Source organism: Mesoplodon densirostris, chromosome 1 (assembly GCF_025265405.1).
Source record: "Mesoplodon densirostris isolate mMesDen1 chromosome 1, mMesDen1 primary haplotype, whole genome shotgun sequence".
Lineage (NCBI taxonomy): Eukaryota > Metazoa > Chordata > Mammalia > Artiodactyla > Ziphiidae > Mesoplodon > Mesoplodon densirostris.
The window spans coordinates 71,801,378-71,819,920 of record NC_082661.1 but is presented as its reverse complement, the minus strand read 5'-3'; the positions used below and the strand labels follow the sequence as shown (position 1 = coordinate 71,819,920).

Genomic DNA, 18,543 nt, shown 5'->3' with positions numbered 1-18,543 from the left:
TTTAGTTTTGCAAGAAACTGCCAAACTCTGTTTCAAAGTGCTGTACCATTTTACGTTCCCATCAGCAAGGAATGAGAGTTCCTGTTGCTCCACATCCTTGCCAACATTTGGTGTTGTCAGGATGTTTTTATTAGAACTTCTTAAAGTACATTTATTTTTCCTTCCTCGATGTTAAGTGTTTCTCTCTAGTGAACAGACATTTTTTGTCAGTGTGGAGAAGGGAAAAGAATGAGTGCAGTGTCACCAGCGTCCATGCTGTTGAAGAAGCTGTGGCTGAGCTTAACAATGTCCAATAGAAAACACCAGAATATGTAAATTTGACTGAGTAAAAACACTCACCCATGCTGACTAGTCTCATTTTATTTTATTTTTTTTCAAAATTCAAAAGGTTTATTATTCGTCTGTTAATTCTAATACATGTATTTATTCAGTTTTATTGTTTTAAAATATATCAAAATAAATGGAGAAATTTATACCTATCTTATCTATATATGGAAGAGCAGCTGGTACCCAAGGTGGCACCAACAATCCTAGCAGCTCTTACTTTAAATATCCATAGTAGTCAGCAATTTCCATTTATTTTTCCCTCTCAATGAAAAATTGCAGTTTCCCCAAAGAGGTGTATTTGGCAGCATTCTCACGTTCCTGTAGAGCCCGCCTCTTCATGGCCTCCCACTCTGACCTCTGCTCTTGTTCGATGGGCTTTGACATTACTGGCTCAGGAACATTGGGTTCCCTCCATGGAATCCGTTGCTTGCTGAAGTCTTGGAGTACAAATGGGGTTTGGAGCTTGGGTGGAGACTGGAGCTTAGTCACAGCAGGGAAAACAGGCTCCTGCTGGAGAGAAGTGCAAGATGAAGTTTTGTAGGGTGCAGGCCTAGGAGCAGGAGACTGAGGGACACTAGGCTGGGTATGGTCAGTCCAACCCGGTTGGGTTGGGTTGGTCACAGTTGGCTGAGCTGGTTTGGCAGGACCTGGCTAAGAGGCAGGAGCTGGCTGGGATGAACTGGCTGCAGCAGGTTGAGCTGAGTTAGTAGAAGCAGGCTGGGCACAGTCCACCACAGCAGGCGGATGTGAGGCCAGAGACTGTGGCCTCCAAGGAACAGGTCGAGCTTGAGGCTTGTCTCAGGCAGAAAAAGGCAGAGGTATCAACTTGACCTTCCCAGGAGGAGGCAGCTCATACTGGGATGGAGATGGACACTCTTTTTCAGCACTGCTGTCTGGTTTCTGGGCTTCGACTAGAGTTTTCTCAGGACTCTTACCCTCACGTGGGGTACGCCGCCATGGCTGGATAGGTGGGGATGGCTGGGGGTCTTTAGGGTTGCTTGAATTTCCCAAGACCCGACAGGAAAAGAGCCCAGTTTTCTTATCATTCTTCTCCCCGAGTGCATGGAAAACCTTCACAGACTCCAGCATGTGCATGCCTAGGGACGTTCGAGGCTTTTTAAAACTCTCTTGGATAAGCTCAATTTGCTGTTCCTTTCGCTTCATCTGGGGAATTGTTGGCTTCACTTCTGCCTTGACTTTGTTCCCTGACTGCTTATTCTCTTTAGCCTTTTTTCTTCCTCTGGTACTTGTGGTCTCTTCCTGACCGTGGCTCTTAGTTTTGCTGATCTTTCTGGATGCAGCTTTCTTCTCTTTTTTTTTAAATAAGTTTCTGCTTTATAACAAAGAAAATCAGTTATACATATACATCTGTTCCCATATCCCTTCCCTCTTGTGTCTCCCTCCCTCCCACCCTCCCTATCCCACCCCTCCAGGCGGTCACAAAGCACTGAGCTGATCTCCCTGTGCTATGCGGCTGACTCCCACTATCTATCTACCCTACGTTTGGTACTGTATATATTTCCATGCCTCTCTCTCTCTTTGTCACAGCTTACCCTTCCCCCTCCCCATATCCTCAAGTCCATTCTCTAGTAGGTCTGTGTCTTTATCCCTGTTTTACCACTAGGTTCTTCATGACATTTTTTTTTCTTAAATTCCATATATATGTGTTAGCATACGGTATTTGTCTTTCTCTTTCTGACTTACTTCACTCTGTATGACAGACTCTAGGTCTATCCACCTCATTACAAATAGCTCAATTTCATTTGTTTTTATGGCTGAGTAATATTCCATTGTATATATGTGCCACATCTTCTTTATCCATTCATCCGATGATGGACACTTAGGTTGTTTCCATCTCTGGACTATTGTGAATAGAGCTGCAATGAACATTTTGGTACATGTCTTTTTTGAATTATGGTTTTCTCAGGGTATATGCCTAGTAGTGGGATTGCTGGGTCATATGGTAGTTCTATATTTAGTTTTTTAAGGAACATCCGTACTGTTCTCCATAGTGGCTGTACCAATTCACATTCCCACCAGCAGTGCAAGAGTGTTCCCTTTTCTCCACACCCTCTCTAGCATTTATTATTCTAGATTTCTTGTTGATGGCCATTCTGAATGGTGTGAGATGATATCTCATTGTAGTTTTGATTTGCATTTATCTAATGATTAATGATGTTGATCATTCTTTCATGTGTTTGTTGGCAGTCTGTATATCTACTTTGGAGAAATGTCTATTTAGGTCTTCTGCCCTTTTTTAGATTGGATTGTTTGTGTTTTTGATATTGAGCTGCATGTGCTGCTTATATATTTTGGAGATTAATCCTTTGTCAGTTGCTTCATTTGCAAATATTTTCTCCCATTCTGAGGGTTGTCTTTTGGACTTCTTTATGGTTTCCTTTGCTGTGCAAAAGCTTTTAAGTTTCATTAGGTCCCATTTGTTTATTTTTGTTTTTATTTCCATTTCTCTAGGAGGTGGGTCCAAAAGGATCTTGCTGTGATTTATGTCATAGAGTGTTCTGCCTATGTTTTCCTCAAAGAGTTTGATAGTTTCTGGCCTTACATTTAGGTCTTTAATCCATTTTGAGCTTATTTTTGTATATGGTTTTAGGGAGTGATTTAATCTCATACTTTTACATGTCCCTGTCCAGTTTTCCCAGCACCACTTATTGAAGAGGCTGTCCTTTCTCCACTGTACATTCCTGCCTCCTTTATCAAAGATAAGGTGACCATATGTGCATGGGTTTGTCTCTGGGCTTTCTATCCTGTTCCATTGATCTATCTTTCTGTTTTTGTGTCAGAACCATACTGTCTTGATTACTGTAGCTTTGTAGTATAGTCTGAAGTCAAGGAGCCTGATTCCTCCAGCTCCATTTTTCGTTCTCAAGATTGCTTTGGCTATTCGGGGTCTTTTCTTTTTCCAAACAAATTGTGGAATTTTTTGTTCTAGTTCTGTGAAAAATGTCAGTGGTAGTTTGATAGGGATTCCATTGAATCTGTAGATTACTTAGGGTAGTAGAGTCATTTTCACAATATTGATTCTTCCAATCCAGGAACATGGTATATCTCTCCATCTATTTGTATCATCTTTAATTTCTTTCATCAGGATCTTATAATTTTCTGCATACAGGTCTTTTGTCTCCTTAGGTAGGTTTATTCCTAGATATTTTATTCTTTTTGTTGCAGTAGTAAATGGGAGTGTTTTCTTGATTTCACTTTCAGATTTTTCATCATTAGGGTAGAGAAATGTCAGAGATTTCTGTGCATTAATTTTGTATCCTGCTACTTTACCAAATTCATTGATTAGCTCTAGTAGTTTTCTCATAGCATCTTTAGGATTCTCTATGTATAGTATCATGTCATCTGCAAACAGTGACAGCTTTACCTCTTCTTTCCTGATTTGGATTCCTTTTATTTCCTTTTCTTCTTTGATTGCTGTGGCTAAAACTTCCAAAACTATGTTGAATAAGAGTAGTGAGAGTGGGCAGCCTTGTTTTGTTCCTGATCTTAGTGGAAATGGTTTCACTTTTTCACCATTGAGGACGATGTTGGCTGTGGGTTTGTCCTATATGGCCTTTATTACATTGAGGAAAGTTCCCTCTATGCCCACTTTCTGCAGGGTTTTTATCATAAATGGGTGTTGAATTTTGTCAAAAGCTTTCTCTGCATCTCTTGAGATGATCATATGTTTTTTTCCTTCAATTTGTTAATATGGTGTATCACATTGATTGATTTGCATATATTGAAGTATCCTTGCATTCCTGGAATAAACCCCACTTGATCATGGTGTATGATCCTTTTAATGTGCTGTTGGATTCTGTTTGCTAGTATTTTGTTGAGGATTTTTGCATCTATGTTCATCAATGACATTGGCCTTTAGTTTTCTTTCTTTGTGACATCCTTGTCTGGTTTTGGTATCAAGGTGATGGTGGCCTCATAGAATGAGTTTGGGAGTGTTCCTCCCTCTGTTATATTTTGGAAGAGTTTGAGAAGGATAGGTGTTAGCTCTTCTTTAAATGGTTGATAAAAATTCGCCTGTGAAGCCATCTGGTCCTGGGCTTTTGTTTGTTGGAAGATTTTTAATCACAGTTTCAATTTCAGTGCTTGTGATTGATCTATTCATATTTTCTATTTCTTCGTTGTTCAGTCTTGGCAGGTTGTGCATTTCTAAGAATTTATCCATTTCTTCCAGGTTGTCAATTTTATTGGCATAGAGTTGATTGTTGTAATCTCTCATGATCTTTTGTATTTCTGTAGTGTCAGTTGTTACTTCTCCTTTTTCATTGCTAATTCTATTGATTTGAGTCTTCTCCCTTTTTTTCTTGATGAGTCTGGCTAATGGTTGATCAATTTTGTTTATCTTCTCAAAGAACCAGCTTTTAGTTTTATTGATCTTTGCTATCATTTCCTTCATTTCTTTTTCATTTATTTCTGATCTGATCTTTATGATTTCTTTCCTTCTGCTAGCTTTGGGGGTCTTTTGTTCTTCTTTCTCTAATTGCTTTAGTTGCAGTGTCAGGTTGTTTACTCGAGATGTTTCCTGTTTCTTAAGGTGGGATTGTATTGCTATAAACTTCCTTCTTACTACTGCTTTTGCTGCATCCCATAGGTTTTGGGTCATCGTGTCTCCATTGTCATTTGTTTCTAGGTATTTTTTAATTTCCTCTTTGATTTCTTCAGTGATCACTTCATTATTAAGTAGTGTATTGTTTAGCCTCCATGTGTTTGTATTTTTTACAGCTCTTTTCCTGTAATTGATATCTAGTCTCATAGCGTTGTGGTCGGAAAAGATACTTGATACAATTTCAATTTTCTTAAATTTACCAAGGCTTGATTTGTGACCCAAGATATGATCTATCCTGGAGAATGTTCCATGAGCACTTGAGAAAAATGTGTATTCTGTTGTTTTTGAATGGAATGTCCTATAAATATCAATTAAGTTCATCTTGTTTAATGTATCATTTAAAGCTTGTGTTTCCTTATTTATTTTCATTTTGGATAATCTGTCCATTGGTGAAAGTGGGGTGTTGAAGTCCCCTACTATGAGTGTGTTACTGTTGATTTCCCCTTTTATGGCTGTTAGTATTTGTCTTATGTATTGAGGTGCTGCTATGTTGGGTGCATAAATATTTACAGTTTTTATATCTTCTTTTTGGATTGATCCCTTGGTCATTATGTAGTGTCCTTCCTTGTCTCTTGTAATAATCTTTATTTTAATGTCTATTTGTCTGATATGAGAATTGCTACTCCAAGTATCTTTTGATTTCCATTTGCATGGAATATCTTTTTCCATCCGCTCATTTTCAGTCTGTATGTGTCCCTAGGTCTGAATTCGGTTTCTTGTAGATAGCATATATATGGGTCTTGTTTTTGTATCCATTCAGCCAATCTGTGTCTTTTAGTGGCGGCGTTTAGTCTATTTACATTTAAGGTAATTATTGATATGTATGTTCCTATTCCCATTTTCTTAATTATTTTGGGTCCATTATTGTAGTTATTTTCCTTCTGTTGTGTTTCTTGCGTAGAGAAGTTCCTTTAGCATTTGTTGTGAAGCTGGTTTGGTGGTGCTGAACTCTCTCAGCTTTTCCTTGTCTGTAAAGCTTTTAATTTCTCTATCAAATCTGAATGAGATCATTGCTGGGTAGAGTAATCTTGGTTGCAGATTTTTCTCCTTCATCACTTTAATTATGTTCTGCCACTCCCTTCTGGCTTGTAGAGTTTCTGCTGAAAGATCAGCTGTTAACCTGATGGGGAATCCTTTGTGTGTTATTTCTTGTTTTTCCCTTGTTGCTTTTAATATGTTTTCTTTGTGTTTAATTTTTGACAGTTTGATTAATATGTGTCTTGGTGTATTTCTCCTTGGATTTATTCTGTATGGGACTCTCTGTGCCTCCTGGACTTGATTAACTATTTCCTTTCCCATATTAGGGAAGTTTTCAACTATAATCTCTTCAAATATTTTCTCAGTCCCTTTCTTTTTCTCTTCTTCTCCTGGAAACCTTATAATTCGAATGTTGGTGCATTTAATGTTGTCCCAGAGGTCTCTGAGACTGTCCTCTGTTCTTTTCATTCTTTTTTCTTTATTCTGCTCTGCAGCAGTTATTTCCACTATTTAGCTTCCACATCACTTATCCATTCTTCTGCCTCAGTTATTCTGCTATTGATCCCATCTAGAGTATTTTTCATTTCATTTATTTTGTTTCTAATCATTGCTTGATTCATCTTTAGTTCCTCTAGGTCCTTGTTAACCGTTTCTTGCATTTTGTCTATTCTATTTCCAAGATTTTGGATCTTGGAAATAGAATCGTGGATCATCTTTACTATCATTATTCTGAATTCTTTTTCAGGTAGACTGCCTATTGCCTCTTCATTTGTTAGGTCTGGTGGGTTTTTATCTTGCTCCTTCACCTGCTGTGTGTTTTTCTGTCTTCTCATTTTGCTTATCTTACTGTGTTTGGGGTCTCCTTTTTGCAGGCTGCAGTTTCGTATTTCCCATTGTTTTTGTTATCTGTCTCCAGTGGCTAAGCTCGTTTCAGTGGGTTGTATAGGCTTCCTGTTGGAGGGGACTGGTGCCTGTGTTCTGGTGGATGAGGCTCGCTCTTGTCTTTCTAGTGGATGGGTCCACATCTGGTGGTGTGTTTTGGGGTGTCTGGCCTTATTATGTTTTTAGGCAGCCTCTCTGCTAATGGGTGTGCTTGTGTTCCTGTCTTTCTAGTTGCTTGGCATAGGGTGTCCAGCACTTAGCTTGCTGGTCGTTGAGTGAAGCTGGGTGCTGGTGTTGAGATGCAGATCTCTGGGAGATTTTCGCCTTTTGATATTATGTGGAGCTGGGAGGTCTCTTGTGGACCAATGTCCTGAAGTTGGCTCTCCCACCTCAGAGGCACAGCACTGACTCCTGGCTGCAGCACCAAGAGCCTTTCATCCACCTGGCTCAGAATAAAAGGGATAAAAAGTAGAAAGAAAGAATTATTAGAAGAAAGAAAGAAAGAAGGAAAGAAAGGAGGGAGGGAGGAAGGAGGGAATGTAGGAAAAAAGAGAAAGAGAGAAGATAAAGTAAAATAGAATAAAGTATGATAAAATATAATAGTGTTATTAAAATAAAAAAATAATTATTAAAAAAATTAAAAGAAAAAAAGGTTGGATAGAACCCTGGGACAAATGGTGGAAACAAAGCGCTACAGACAAAATCTCACACAGAAGCATACACATGCACATTCACAAAAAGAGGAAAAGGGGAAAAAATCATAAATCTTGCTCTCAAAGTCCACCTCCTCAAATTGGGATAATTCGTTGTAAAAAGAGGAAAACGGGGAAAAATAATAAATCTTGTTCTCAAAGTCCACCTCCTCAATTTGGGATGATTCGTTGTCTATTCATGGATTTCACAGATTCAGGGTACATCAAGTTGATTGTGGAGCTTTAATCCACTGCTTCTGAGTCTGTTGGGAGAGATTTTCCTTTCTCTTCTTTATTCTCACAGCTCCCGGGTCTCAGTTTTGGATTTGGCCCCGCCTCTGCATGTAGGTCGCCGGAGGGCATCTGTTCTTCGCTCAGACAGGACGGGGTTAAAGGAGCAGCCGCTTCGGGGACTCTGGCTGACTCAGGCTGCGGGGAGGGAGGGGTACGGAGTGCCGGGCAAGCCTGCGGCGGCAGAGGCCGGCGTGACGTTGCACCAGCCCGAGGCGTGCCGTGCGCTCTCCTGGGGAAGCTGTCCCTGGATCCCGGGACCCCGGCAGTGGCGGGCTGCACAGGCTCCCCGGAAGTGGGGCGTGGGCAGTGACCAGTGCTCGCACACAGGCCTCTTGGCGGCGGCAGCAGCAGCCCCAGTGTCCCACGCCCGTCTCTGAGGTCTGTGCTTTCAACCACGGCTCGCGCCCGTCTCTGGAGCTCCTTTAAGCAGCAATCTTAATCCCCTCTCCACGAGCACCAGGAAACCAAGAGGGAAGAAAGAGTCTCTTGCCTCTTCGGCAACTCCAGACTTTTTCCCGGACTCCCTCCCAGCCAGCTGTGGTGCACTACCCCCCTGCAGGCTGTGTTCACGCCGCCAACCCCAGTCCTCTCCCTGTGCTCCGACCGAAGCCCGAGCTCAGCTCCCAGCCCCCGCCTGTCCCGGCGGGCAAGCAGACAAGCCTCTCGGCTGGTGAGTGCTGGTCGGCACCGATCCTCTGTGTGGGAATCTCTCCGCTTCGCCCTCCTCACCCCTGTTGCTGTGCTCTCCTCCACTACTTCGAAGCTTTCCCCCTTGGCCACCCGCAGTCTCCGCCCGCAAAGGGGCTTCCTAGTGTGTGGAAACCTTTCCTCCTTCACGGCTCCCTCCCACTGGTGCAGGTCCCGTCCCTATCCTTTTGTCTCTGTTTATTCTTTTTTCTTTTGCCCTACCCAGGTACGTGGGGAGTTTCTTGTCTTTTGGGGGGTCTGAGGTCTTCTGCCAGCGTTCAGTAGGTGTTCTGTAGGAGTTGTGCCATGTGTAGATGAATTTCTGGTGTATCTGTGGGGAGGAAAGTGATCTCCGTGTCTTACTCTTCTGCCATCTTCCCCTAGACCTTACTAGTCTCATTTTAAATTAAACACCATGAACTTCAGGTGGGCCCATGGTGCTTCTGGACTACCCTACTACAATTCTCCGAAACTAAGGAAAGTTTCTCACTCTCCCAGATAAGTATTTTAAACCTCCCCTCTATTTTGAAACCCCCGACACCATTTCCTATTTCTCTTTCTCAGTCAAGGACATTGCATCTTAGTTTTCTGATTGCTTAGAAACAATCAGGGGAGAAATTTTACATTCTCCAGTCATCAAGTGTAACACCAATCCTCATCTGAATGCATATACCTAAATTCCTCTCAGTTTTTCTAGGTGAACTGTCTATGCTTGCATATAAGGCCACATTCTCTTTTAGGCATTAGAGTACTTTTCAGATATTCAAGGATTTTACTTCTATATGTGTCCCTGTTCTCTCTATCTTGAATCATCAGTTTTTCCTATTCTGATAAGTCTTTACAGGTAGTGTGTGTGTGTGTGTGTGTGTGTGTGTGTGTGTGCGTGCGTGTGTGTATATATATATATAAAATATATAATATAAATATATATAATATATATATTTCAAGTATATACATATACTTATATATAAGCATATATATATATATATCTTTACAAGATATATAAAGCTATATGTTATATAGGTATATATTTCCCATCTTAAACAAAACAAAACAAAACAAAGCTCCTCAGTCCCACACACATGCCATTTCAACTACCCTGCCCTTTTGCAGCAAATTCTTAAGAGAATTGTTAATAGTAGTGGTCAGTTTTCAATTCCTCTTTTTTCCTTCTCTCTTGAACCTACTCCAACCTGAGCTTCTAGCTTTATAGCTTCATGAAAAATATTCTTTTCAGAGTCAATGACCTCTATAATGCCCAGCCCAATGGTCAAATTTCAGCCCTCTTTTTGTGTAAACTATAATTAACATGACACAATCTCACTTTCTTGAAATACGTTCTGCATTTGGCTTCTGCTTGTCTTAACTCTCTCTTAGTTTTCTTTTTAACTTAATGGCCGCTCCTTTTCAGTCTCATTCATGGCTTATCTTATATCTATCAGACCTCTAAAATTTGAGTTCCCAGATCTATGATCTCTTTCCTTTCCACTCAATACTTCTTTTGTTATCTCCTCACTACTTTCGTATCTCTACCAAATTGTTGTCAGATTATCAGAGAAATTGTCTTGGACCACACTATCTAAAATAGACTTCTATCCCAATCCCATCACTCTCTCTCCTCTTACAATCTTTAGTGTTTTTTTCTTAATCTCTTTATTATTCATCTTAACACTCACCACCACGTTGTGAGTCATTCTAGAATATAAACTCATAGACTATATAAACTATTATTTACTATTGAATCATTTGATTTTTTATTATCCCCTGGCCTATAGTTGTCATGCAATATATATTTATTGAATAATTAATACAGTATTTGCTGAAACATCTTCCCAGACTTCCTTGAGTCTTCATTGAGTATAAGAGTCCAAGCAATCTGGAAAATGTTGCCCTGTTTTCTACTCACTCAAAAATGTTCCTTTTTCTAAAGAAGACAATTGCTCACGACTGCTCTGGTAACCATCTTTAGTGAAGATGGTCATTGAAATGGGCATCAGCCTGGTCTCTCACTATTCTCCTTTCACCCACTAGAAGACATTACAAACAAAGGGGAGAGCAAATGATATGGAGACCTGATGACCCAGATACTATATGTGAGACTCAAAGAGCTGTGACATATGGGTGCTTGTGATCACATGTTTTATTATTGCTAAGGACACCTAAGAACCACTTCCCTAGACCAAAGAGAAGATCTTATTTATGGCATAAGTTATGTTATGAGAACTTCAGTACTTGGACAGTTCATTGTTAGGGTTGAAGGAACACTGAAGAGGTCAATGAACACAGATTGTAGCCAGCCAGATGTGGGTATAGGAGATGGTTAGAAAAGTTTAACTCAGACCTAACCCATGTCTTCATAGATATCCAAATGGTTGATTCTCTGGTAGTATCTCCAGGAGACACAGCCCTCACAGGACAACATAATCATGTATGTACTCATCACCTAGGATGTAAAAACCAAAAACAAACAAACAAAAACAAACAAATAAAAAAAGACTGAGAAGATGAAGATGAAATTTAGAGGGAAATGACTCAGGAACTACAGATCAGTTTAAAGTAGAGTGTCCTGGAGCAGCTGAAGAGTCCTGGGAAGTTTCTTTCTCTCTATTAACCCCAATATTTCTTTATTCATTCACTCAACACATAATTATTGTTCATCTATTATGTGTCTGGCATTGTGTTCAGACACTGGGAATAGAGAAAATAAAATATGAACAAAATCTTCTGATTTTAAGGAATTTACTTTCTATTGGTAAGAACAGACAATTAAAAATAATCTCATTATTCTAGATGAAGACAAATGCTAAAAAATAAAACAAAGCAGAAGTAGAGGGATGGGTGTGGAAATGTGTGAGGAAAAACCTCCTTACAACTAACATTTGAGTGGTGACCTGAAGGAAGAGGGGTAGTGAGCCATGTGAATAAATGAGTGAATAGGATTACTACATGGAACACTAAGGCAGCTTAGGGTAATGTCCCACTGACTTGTAATTTTTCACACAACAACTCCTCTATTGAGATAGTTCATTAATGATAACAATGTGCTGAGAAAAAGTGGTATTAGAAGTTTTACTTTTATTGTTCTTGGAAGTAAAATCTTCAGATGGCTACATGTAGAAAATATTGGTTTCTGGAGACTCTTTAGATGCATAGAGCCATGATGTAAAGTAATATATCTATGGATCATTTTCTTTGTTACCTTTCCATAAAATGAACTTCTAATCATTGTCAAGCTGAAATGAGGCGTTGTATCACCACTGACATATGATTGTGTTATATGAATTCAGGTATGCATATTTTCAGTAATGGATATATTTTCTGCTCATAAAATAAAAGGGAACATTTAGGGAATATATTAAAAACACAAGAAATTTGTTTCCATAAGCCTACATATAGAGAGAGATCCAAAGGTTTAAATTACATCATCAAGTCTGCTCACTAGCACTGTCTCTTGGCTTTGCTTTCTTATATTGTGGCTCTATTTTCAAGCAGCCTCTTTCTCATGACGACAAAATAGTTGCCATCAGCTCTAGCCTTATATTCTACTTCTCAGTGTGCTCAGTAAAATAAAAAGAACACTTCTTCCTTGTTAACTCCAACAACTGTCTAAGAATTAAGTCTCAGGCTCTGATTGCTCTGGCTTAGATTTTGTACCCATCTCTGAAACAATTACTATGGCAAGGAGGTACAGTGCTTCAACTGGCTGGAAATATATGCACTTAAGATAAGCTACATCAAAATTCTTGGACTGAGAATGAATTACTTTTGGTTCCAAGGGAAACCAGGTGCTTTTACTGGAAGGGTTAATGTATGTTCATATTCTTACCCTTGGTACATTATATACAGAACACTATTCCCCAGAAACTAATGGGCCCAAAAGATTCCCCTCTCTCACCACCCCCCTCTCTCACATACTCACACACAAACAAACACATACTACCATCTCCCTACCAGCATCCCTTTACTATCTCCCCATTTGTTTCTAGGAATGGAAACATATGATTACATGTCAAAATACATCTAATTTAAGGGTGAGAATGGAAAAGGGAGAGTATTATCATTATGAGTTCTTCAATATCTCAGCCCTCAAGTAGTAAAGGAACCATGCCATAATTTTTGGTAGTTGTAATTCTGTCTGAATAAAGAGTATATCATGAGGAACTAAATGTTTTTATAATTACTTTAACACCAAAAATTTAAGTAATGAATATTTTATTCTGAGCCATAGATTAATACTACCCACCATTTGATTTTAACCTTTGGTATGTATGTCTAGCAGCAAACTGATGGTAAAAGCCTTACCAAAGAGCATTTGCTCCCCTTCCTCTGCCTTTTCTTCAGATTCCACTGGTTAGGAGTTCATTCCTTTAAGACTGCCCTTCCCCCCACTTCAGACACCAGTCGCCAACCCAGACTATCACCTGTGCTTCTGACCAACTGGCTACAGATTGGAGGTTCCAACATTTACCCCTGCCACCATCCCCTGATCTTGGACTTCAGATGCCAATCACAAGTCAAGGTTGTTACCTGTACTTGTGACTGACCAGTTGTAGATCCAAGGTACCTTTGACTTCCTCCTTGGGTTTGATTACTTTGCTAGACTGGCTCACAGAAAAGCTTTCTCCAGTACCACAGTTTAGATTATTTACTGTTATAAGTTTCCCTAGTCCCCTTACCTCTCTTCTCAAACACACAAATTTCATGTAGGCATGAATTGGGACTAAGATGTTCACCTCAGTATTGCCTTAATTGTTCACCTCAGGGGCTTAATCAAAACTAGTTGAATAAATATTAAAAATTAATAAATTCAAGAGACAAATATGACAGTTATTTTTCTTTACCACAGACTCCCACACAGCTTCAACACTATAAGGGTCATTTTTGCTGGATCAGTGGTGTTGAGCAACATCAAACCCCACGGCTATTCCAAAGTGCTGTGGTAACTGGATGGCAAAGTATGGAATAGACTTAGTATCTGGTGGGATAAACTCATGGTAGACCAGTGACCCCAAATGCAATTCCAGGCAATGGGGAGATAAGGTGATCATGGAGCCACAGGAAGTAGGGTTAGTATCCAACACATGCCATCCCAGTCGGTATGGGTAGTAGACATGCCAGGGTGCATGGCCTTAATCCTGAGCAGATACGTGATGCTTTCTGAATACTCAGTTCATAATTTGGAAGTACTTTGGAAAGAATTGGAGTAACTCTGAGTACATAGAGGCAGAACAAACCCTGTTTGAGTTATTACTCATAATATAGCTTCATGTGAGGGCAGGAATTTTTTATTAATTCCAATTTCTTTATTTTTTCTTTTTTTTCCAGTTTTATTGAGATATAGTTGATATATAACATTGTATAAATTTCAGGCATACAACATCATGATTTTATATATTAAAAATTATTAAATGACTGCCACAATAAGTTTAGTAAACATCCATCACCTCACCTAGTTACAAAGTTTTTTCCTTGTATTGAGAACTTTAAGATCTACTCTCTTTACTTTCAAATATACAATACAGTATTGTTAGCTATAGTCACCAGGCTGTACATTACATCCCAAGAACTTATATCTTATAACTGGAAGTTTCTACCTTTTGACTTCCTTCACCCAATTCTCCCACTATCTCCTCTACCCCTCAACCTCTGCTTCTAGGAGCTTTTTTTTTTTTTTTTTTTTAGATTCTACATATAAGTGAGATCATAGAGTATTTGTCTTTCTCTGATTTATTTCACTTAGCAGAATGCCCTCAAGTTGCATCTGTATTGTTGCAAATGACAGGATTTCCTTTTTATTTTTTAATAAATTTATTTATTTATTTTTGTCTGTGTTGGGTCTTCGTTGCTGTGTATGGGCTTTCTCTAGTTGTGGCAAACAGGGGCTACTCTTTGTTGCAGTGCATGGGTTTCTCATTGCAGTGGCTTCTCTTGTTGTGGAGTATGGGCTTTAGGCACATGGGCTTCAGTAGTTGCAGCACGCAGGCTCAGTAGGTGTGGCACACAGGCTTAGTTGCTCCATGGCTTGTGGGATGTTCCCAGACTAGGGATCAAACCCATGTCCCCTGCATTGGCAGATGGATTCTTAACCACTGCGCCGCCAGGGAAGCCCAATCGCCTTATTTTTTTTTTTTTTTTTTTGAATTTTTGAATTTTATTTTATTAATTTTTTAATACAGCAGGTTCATATTAGTTATCCATTTTATACATATTAGTGTATATATGTCAATCCCAATCTCCGATTCATCACACCACCACCACTCCCCCCTGCCACTTTCCCCCTTGGTGTCCATATATTTGTTCTCTACATCTGTGTCTCTATTTCAGGGCAGGAAATATTTGACTTATAGTTTTCTCTGACTTCAGTGTTATAAACTAGAATAACCAATTTCAATTCTAATCCCATTTGCCTTGCAGTTACCAAAAAGGAAATTTCTCCCAGATTCTAACAATAGGTTTGCTGTTATTTCTAGTTCCTAGTTTTCAGAGTGGTGTGTTTTTTAAACTTTTTTTTTCTATGATTGCCACTTTCTTAAACATTATTTTTGACCATGCAGTGGGGCATGTGGGATCCTAGTTCCCCTACCAGGGATAGAACTCGTGTCCCCTGCAGTGGAAGCACTGGAAGTGCAGAGTCTTAACCACTGGACAGCCAGGGAAGTCCCTCTGTCATTGCTATTTTAGATGAAAGTTAAGTGAAATTGCATTCAGCAGACAATGGTTATTGTTTTTATTTTCCTCATTATATAAGTATTATAGACTCTTTGTAGAAATTTTAGAAATAAAGTAAGTAAAAAGTTAATAAGAATCACCTCTAATCCCATCACCAATATAAAGTTAATAAGAATCACCTCTAATCCCATCACCAATATTTACCATTCTTAATATTTTAATCCTCCTCTTTTTTCATAAACACGCAGTAAGACTGGGAGAAAATATTTTTGAAAGTCACATCTGAGACTGTTTCACAAAACATACAAGGAACTCTTAAAACTCAACAATAAACAAATAATCCATTTACCATACGGGCAAAAGACCTGAACAGACACCTCACCAAAGAAGATATACATATGGCAAATAAGAATATGAAAAGATACTCAACATCATATGTCCTCAGGGAATTGCAAATTAAAACAACAATGAGATACCACTACACATCTATTAGAATGGACAAAATCCAAAACACTGACAATGGTGAATGCTGGCAAGGATGTGGAACAATGGGAACTCTCATTAATTACTGGTAGGAATGCAAAATAATACAGCCACTTTAGAAGACAGTTTGGCAGTTTCTTACAAAACTAAACATATTCTTACAATACAATCCAGCCAACACACTCCTTGGTATTGAAACCGAGAAGGACCCTGTGGGGCTTCTGAGCATGGAAGCCTTTCTCTCCCCCATTGTTGACTCCAGGCTCCATGACCTTCCCTGAGTTCCAAAGGGCAGATTCTAACCATGGCTAATCTGGGAAGGGAAGGGATAAAAAGACAAGGGAGGGGCACCCAAGAAACAATAGTGCAGCCTTGGGACAAGGTCCTGGTTCCACCTTGAGAGATACACATAACAATGTCTTTAAGCTCTTTAAGATGTCAGCATTTTTCCTATCAGAGAAAGACCACCTGAAGCTACATTAAAGGAACTAGAGAAGCTCATCAAGAAGATTACCTCAGACCAGATTAGAGGAGTGCAGGCCCTGCACACACCATAATTTTATCAGCAACCTCACCCTTGAACCATTGCTATAAAACTCCTCATCAAATCCTGCCAGGTTGGGACACATAGTTTTTGAGGGCAGGAGCCTGCTGTGTCCCCCTTTGCTTGGCAAGGCAATAATGCTATTCTTTTCTACTTCACCCAAAACTCTGTCTCCAAGATTCGATTTGGTACTGGTACACAGGGCTGAGCTTTCAGCATCAGTATTACCCAAGTAAATTGAAAACTTATGTTCAGATAAAAACTAGTAGATGGATGTTTATAGCAGTTTTATTCATAATTTTCAAAACTTGGAAGCTGTCAAGATGCCCTTCAATAGGTGAATGGATATATTTATTGTATATATCTAGTTTGTACATATCTACTGTAATCCATACAGTAGAATATTACTCAATGCTAAAACAAAAAATGAGCTATCAAGCCATGAAAACACATGGAGAAAACTTAAATGCTTATTACTAGGTGGAAGAAGTTGATCTGAAAAGGCTACAAACTATGTGATCCCAACTATATGACATTCTGGAAAAGGCAAAAACAATAGAGACAGTAAGAAGTTCAATGTTTTAATGGGTTAGGGAGGAGGGAGAGATGAAGAATTGGACAGAAGATTTTTATGGCAGTGAAACTATTCTGCAAGATACTGTAAAAAACTTAATAAACAGAAACTTCAACTAAATAGAGTTGAGAGGCCAGAAGGAGAGCTGGCATGCCCTGCAAGTATAACAGAGCCCAACAGGAGGAAGAAAGACTCATCTTTCCTGGCAAGGGCTTGGCCAATGAGAAGCCATGGACTCTGTATACTAGAGCACTGCCCACTTCCTTTTCCCCTCTATAAAGTGTTCTTCCCTTGACATGAGGAACTTACCCCATGGTTGCAGATCCTGAATTGCGATTCTCTGATGATTCCTAATAAACACATCTTTGTTATTTATTTTAGGTCAACAGTATTATAATTGTGAATATATGTTATTTTACATTTGTCCAAACCCAAAGAATGTATACTACCAAGAGTGAACCATAATGTGAAGTATGGGTCCTGGGTGACAATGACGTATTAATGCAGATTCATCAATTGTAACAAATTTATCACTGTGGCATGGGATGTTGATAATGGGGATGCTGTGCATGTGTAAGGGCAGCGGGTATATGGGAAATCTCCGTACCTTCCACTCAATTTTGCTGTGAACCTAAAACTACTCTAAAAAATAAGGTCTATTAAAAAAAAAAGAAGAAATGAATTTCTGCTATTCACTACAACATGAATGAACCATGAAAATATTATAATAAGGGAATAAAAACAGACATAAGAGGACAAATATTATGATTCCACTTACATGAAATATATAGAATAAGCAAATTCGTAGTGACAGAAAGTAGATCAGAGTTTACCAGGGACTGAGGAGAGGGGGAAACGGGAAGTTATTGTTTAAGGTGTACAAAGTTTTTGTTTGCAGTGATGGAAAAGTTTTGAAAATAGACAATGAGGATGGTCACACAACATCATGCATATAATTAATCCCACTATATTGTACACTTAAAATGGTTAAAATAGCAAATTTTGTGTTATAAATATTTTACCACAAGAAAAAGTTTTAAAAAATTTTAAAATACAATGAGAGGGACAGTCAGACTCTGACATGTAATCTAGAATTATTTGGCAAGATAATACCATAAGGAAAAGTCATGTTTTCCTTAGGATTTTTAATTCTCTTTTTCTTCTATATATTTTTTTATTGTGGTATAACATTTATGTGCACAGTTCGCTCAGTTTTGACAAACATATGGACTCTAACCATTACCCTGTCAAACTATATAATATTCATATGAAAAATTTCTATTAAAAATTCCTTTCTGAAATTTTCCAGTCAAACACCACCACCACCATTGGAAGCAACTGCTCTTCTGTATTTTTTTTTCCTGTTCTGTTTTGTATCACAATTGCTTTAAATTTCCTTTTAGCATCCTCATTAGCATGTCAGCAACAAGACAGACTTGAAGGTTGTTAAGGCAAGTTTAAGTCAGGAATAAATAGGATAAACTGTAAAGAAGTAAAAGAAAAGCCCATCTACTTCTTGATGGTCCAGGGGCACTATCCACCTGGGATGTGGCATATTAAAAAAAAATTTGGTGCATGACTGTTGCCAAGAAGAGGAAAGCACTGAAGTTAGCCCTCCTAATCTACTATAATATATGACTCCATGTCATATATAGGATTCAGAAATAGCTCAGAGTCTGGATGGCTTGTCAAATATAAGATAATGGAGTAAAATATATCTATATAAAAGGCTACTGAAAGGGCTATCAAAGCCAAGGCAAAACTGAGAGCAATGCTTGACCTGAGGGGA

At 38.9% G+C, this 18,543-nt stretch overlaps 1 pseudogene; it reads right to left on the bottom strand.

Annotated features, from left to right (window-relative positions):
• Window positions 1–540: 540 nt before the first annotated feature.
• The window catches only part of LOC132488220 (uncharacterized protein C2orf78-like), a 33,334-nt pseudogene continuing 15,331 nt past the window's right edge, over window positions 541–18,543 (bottom strand).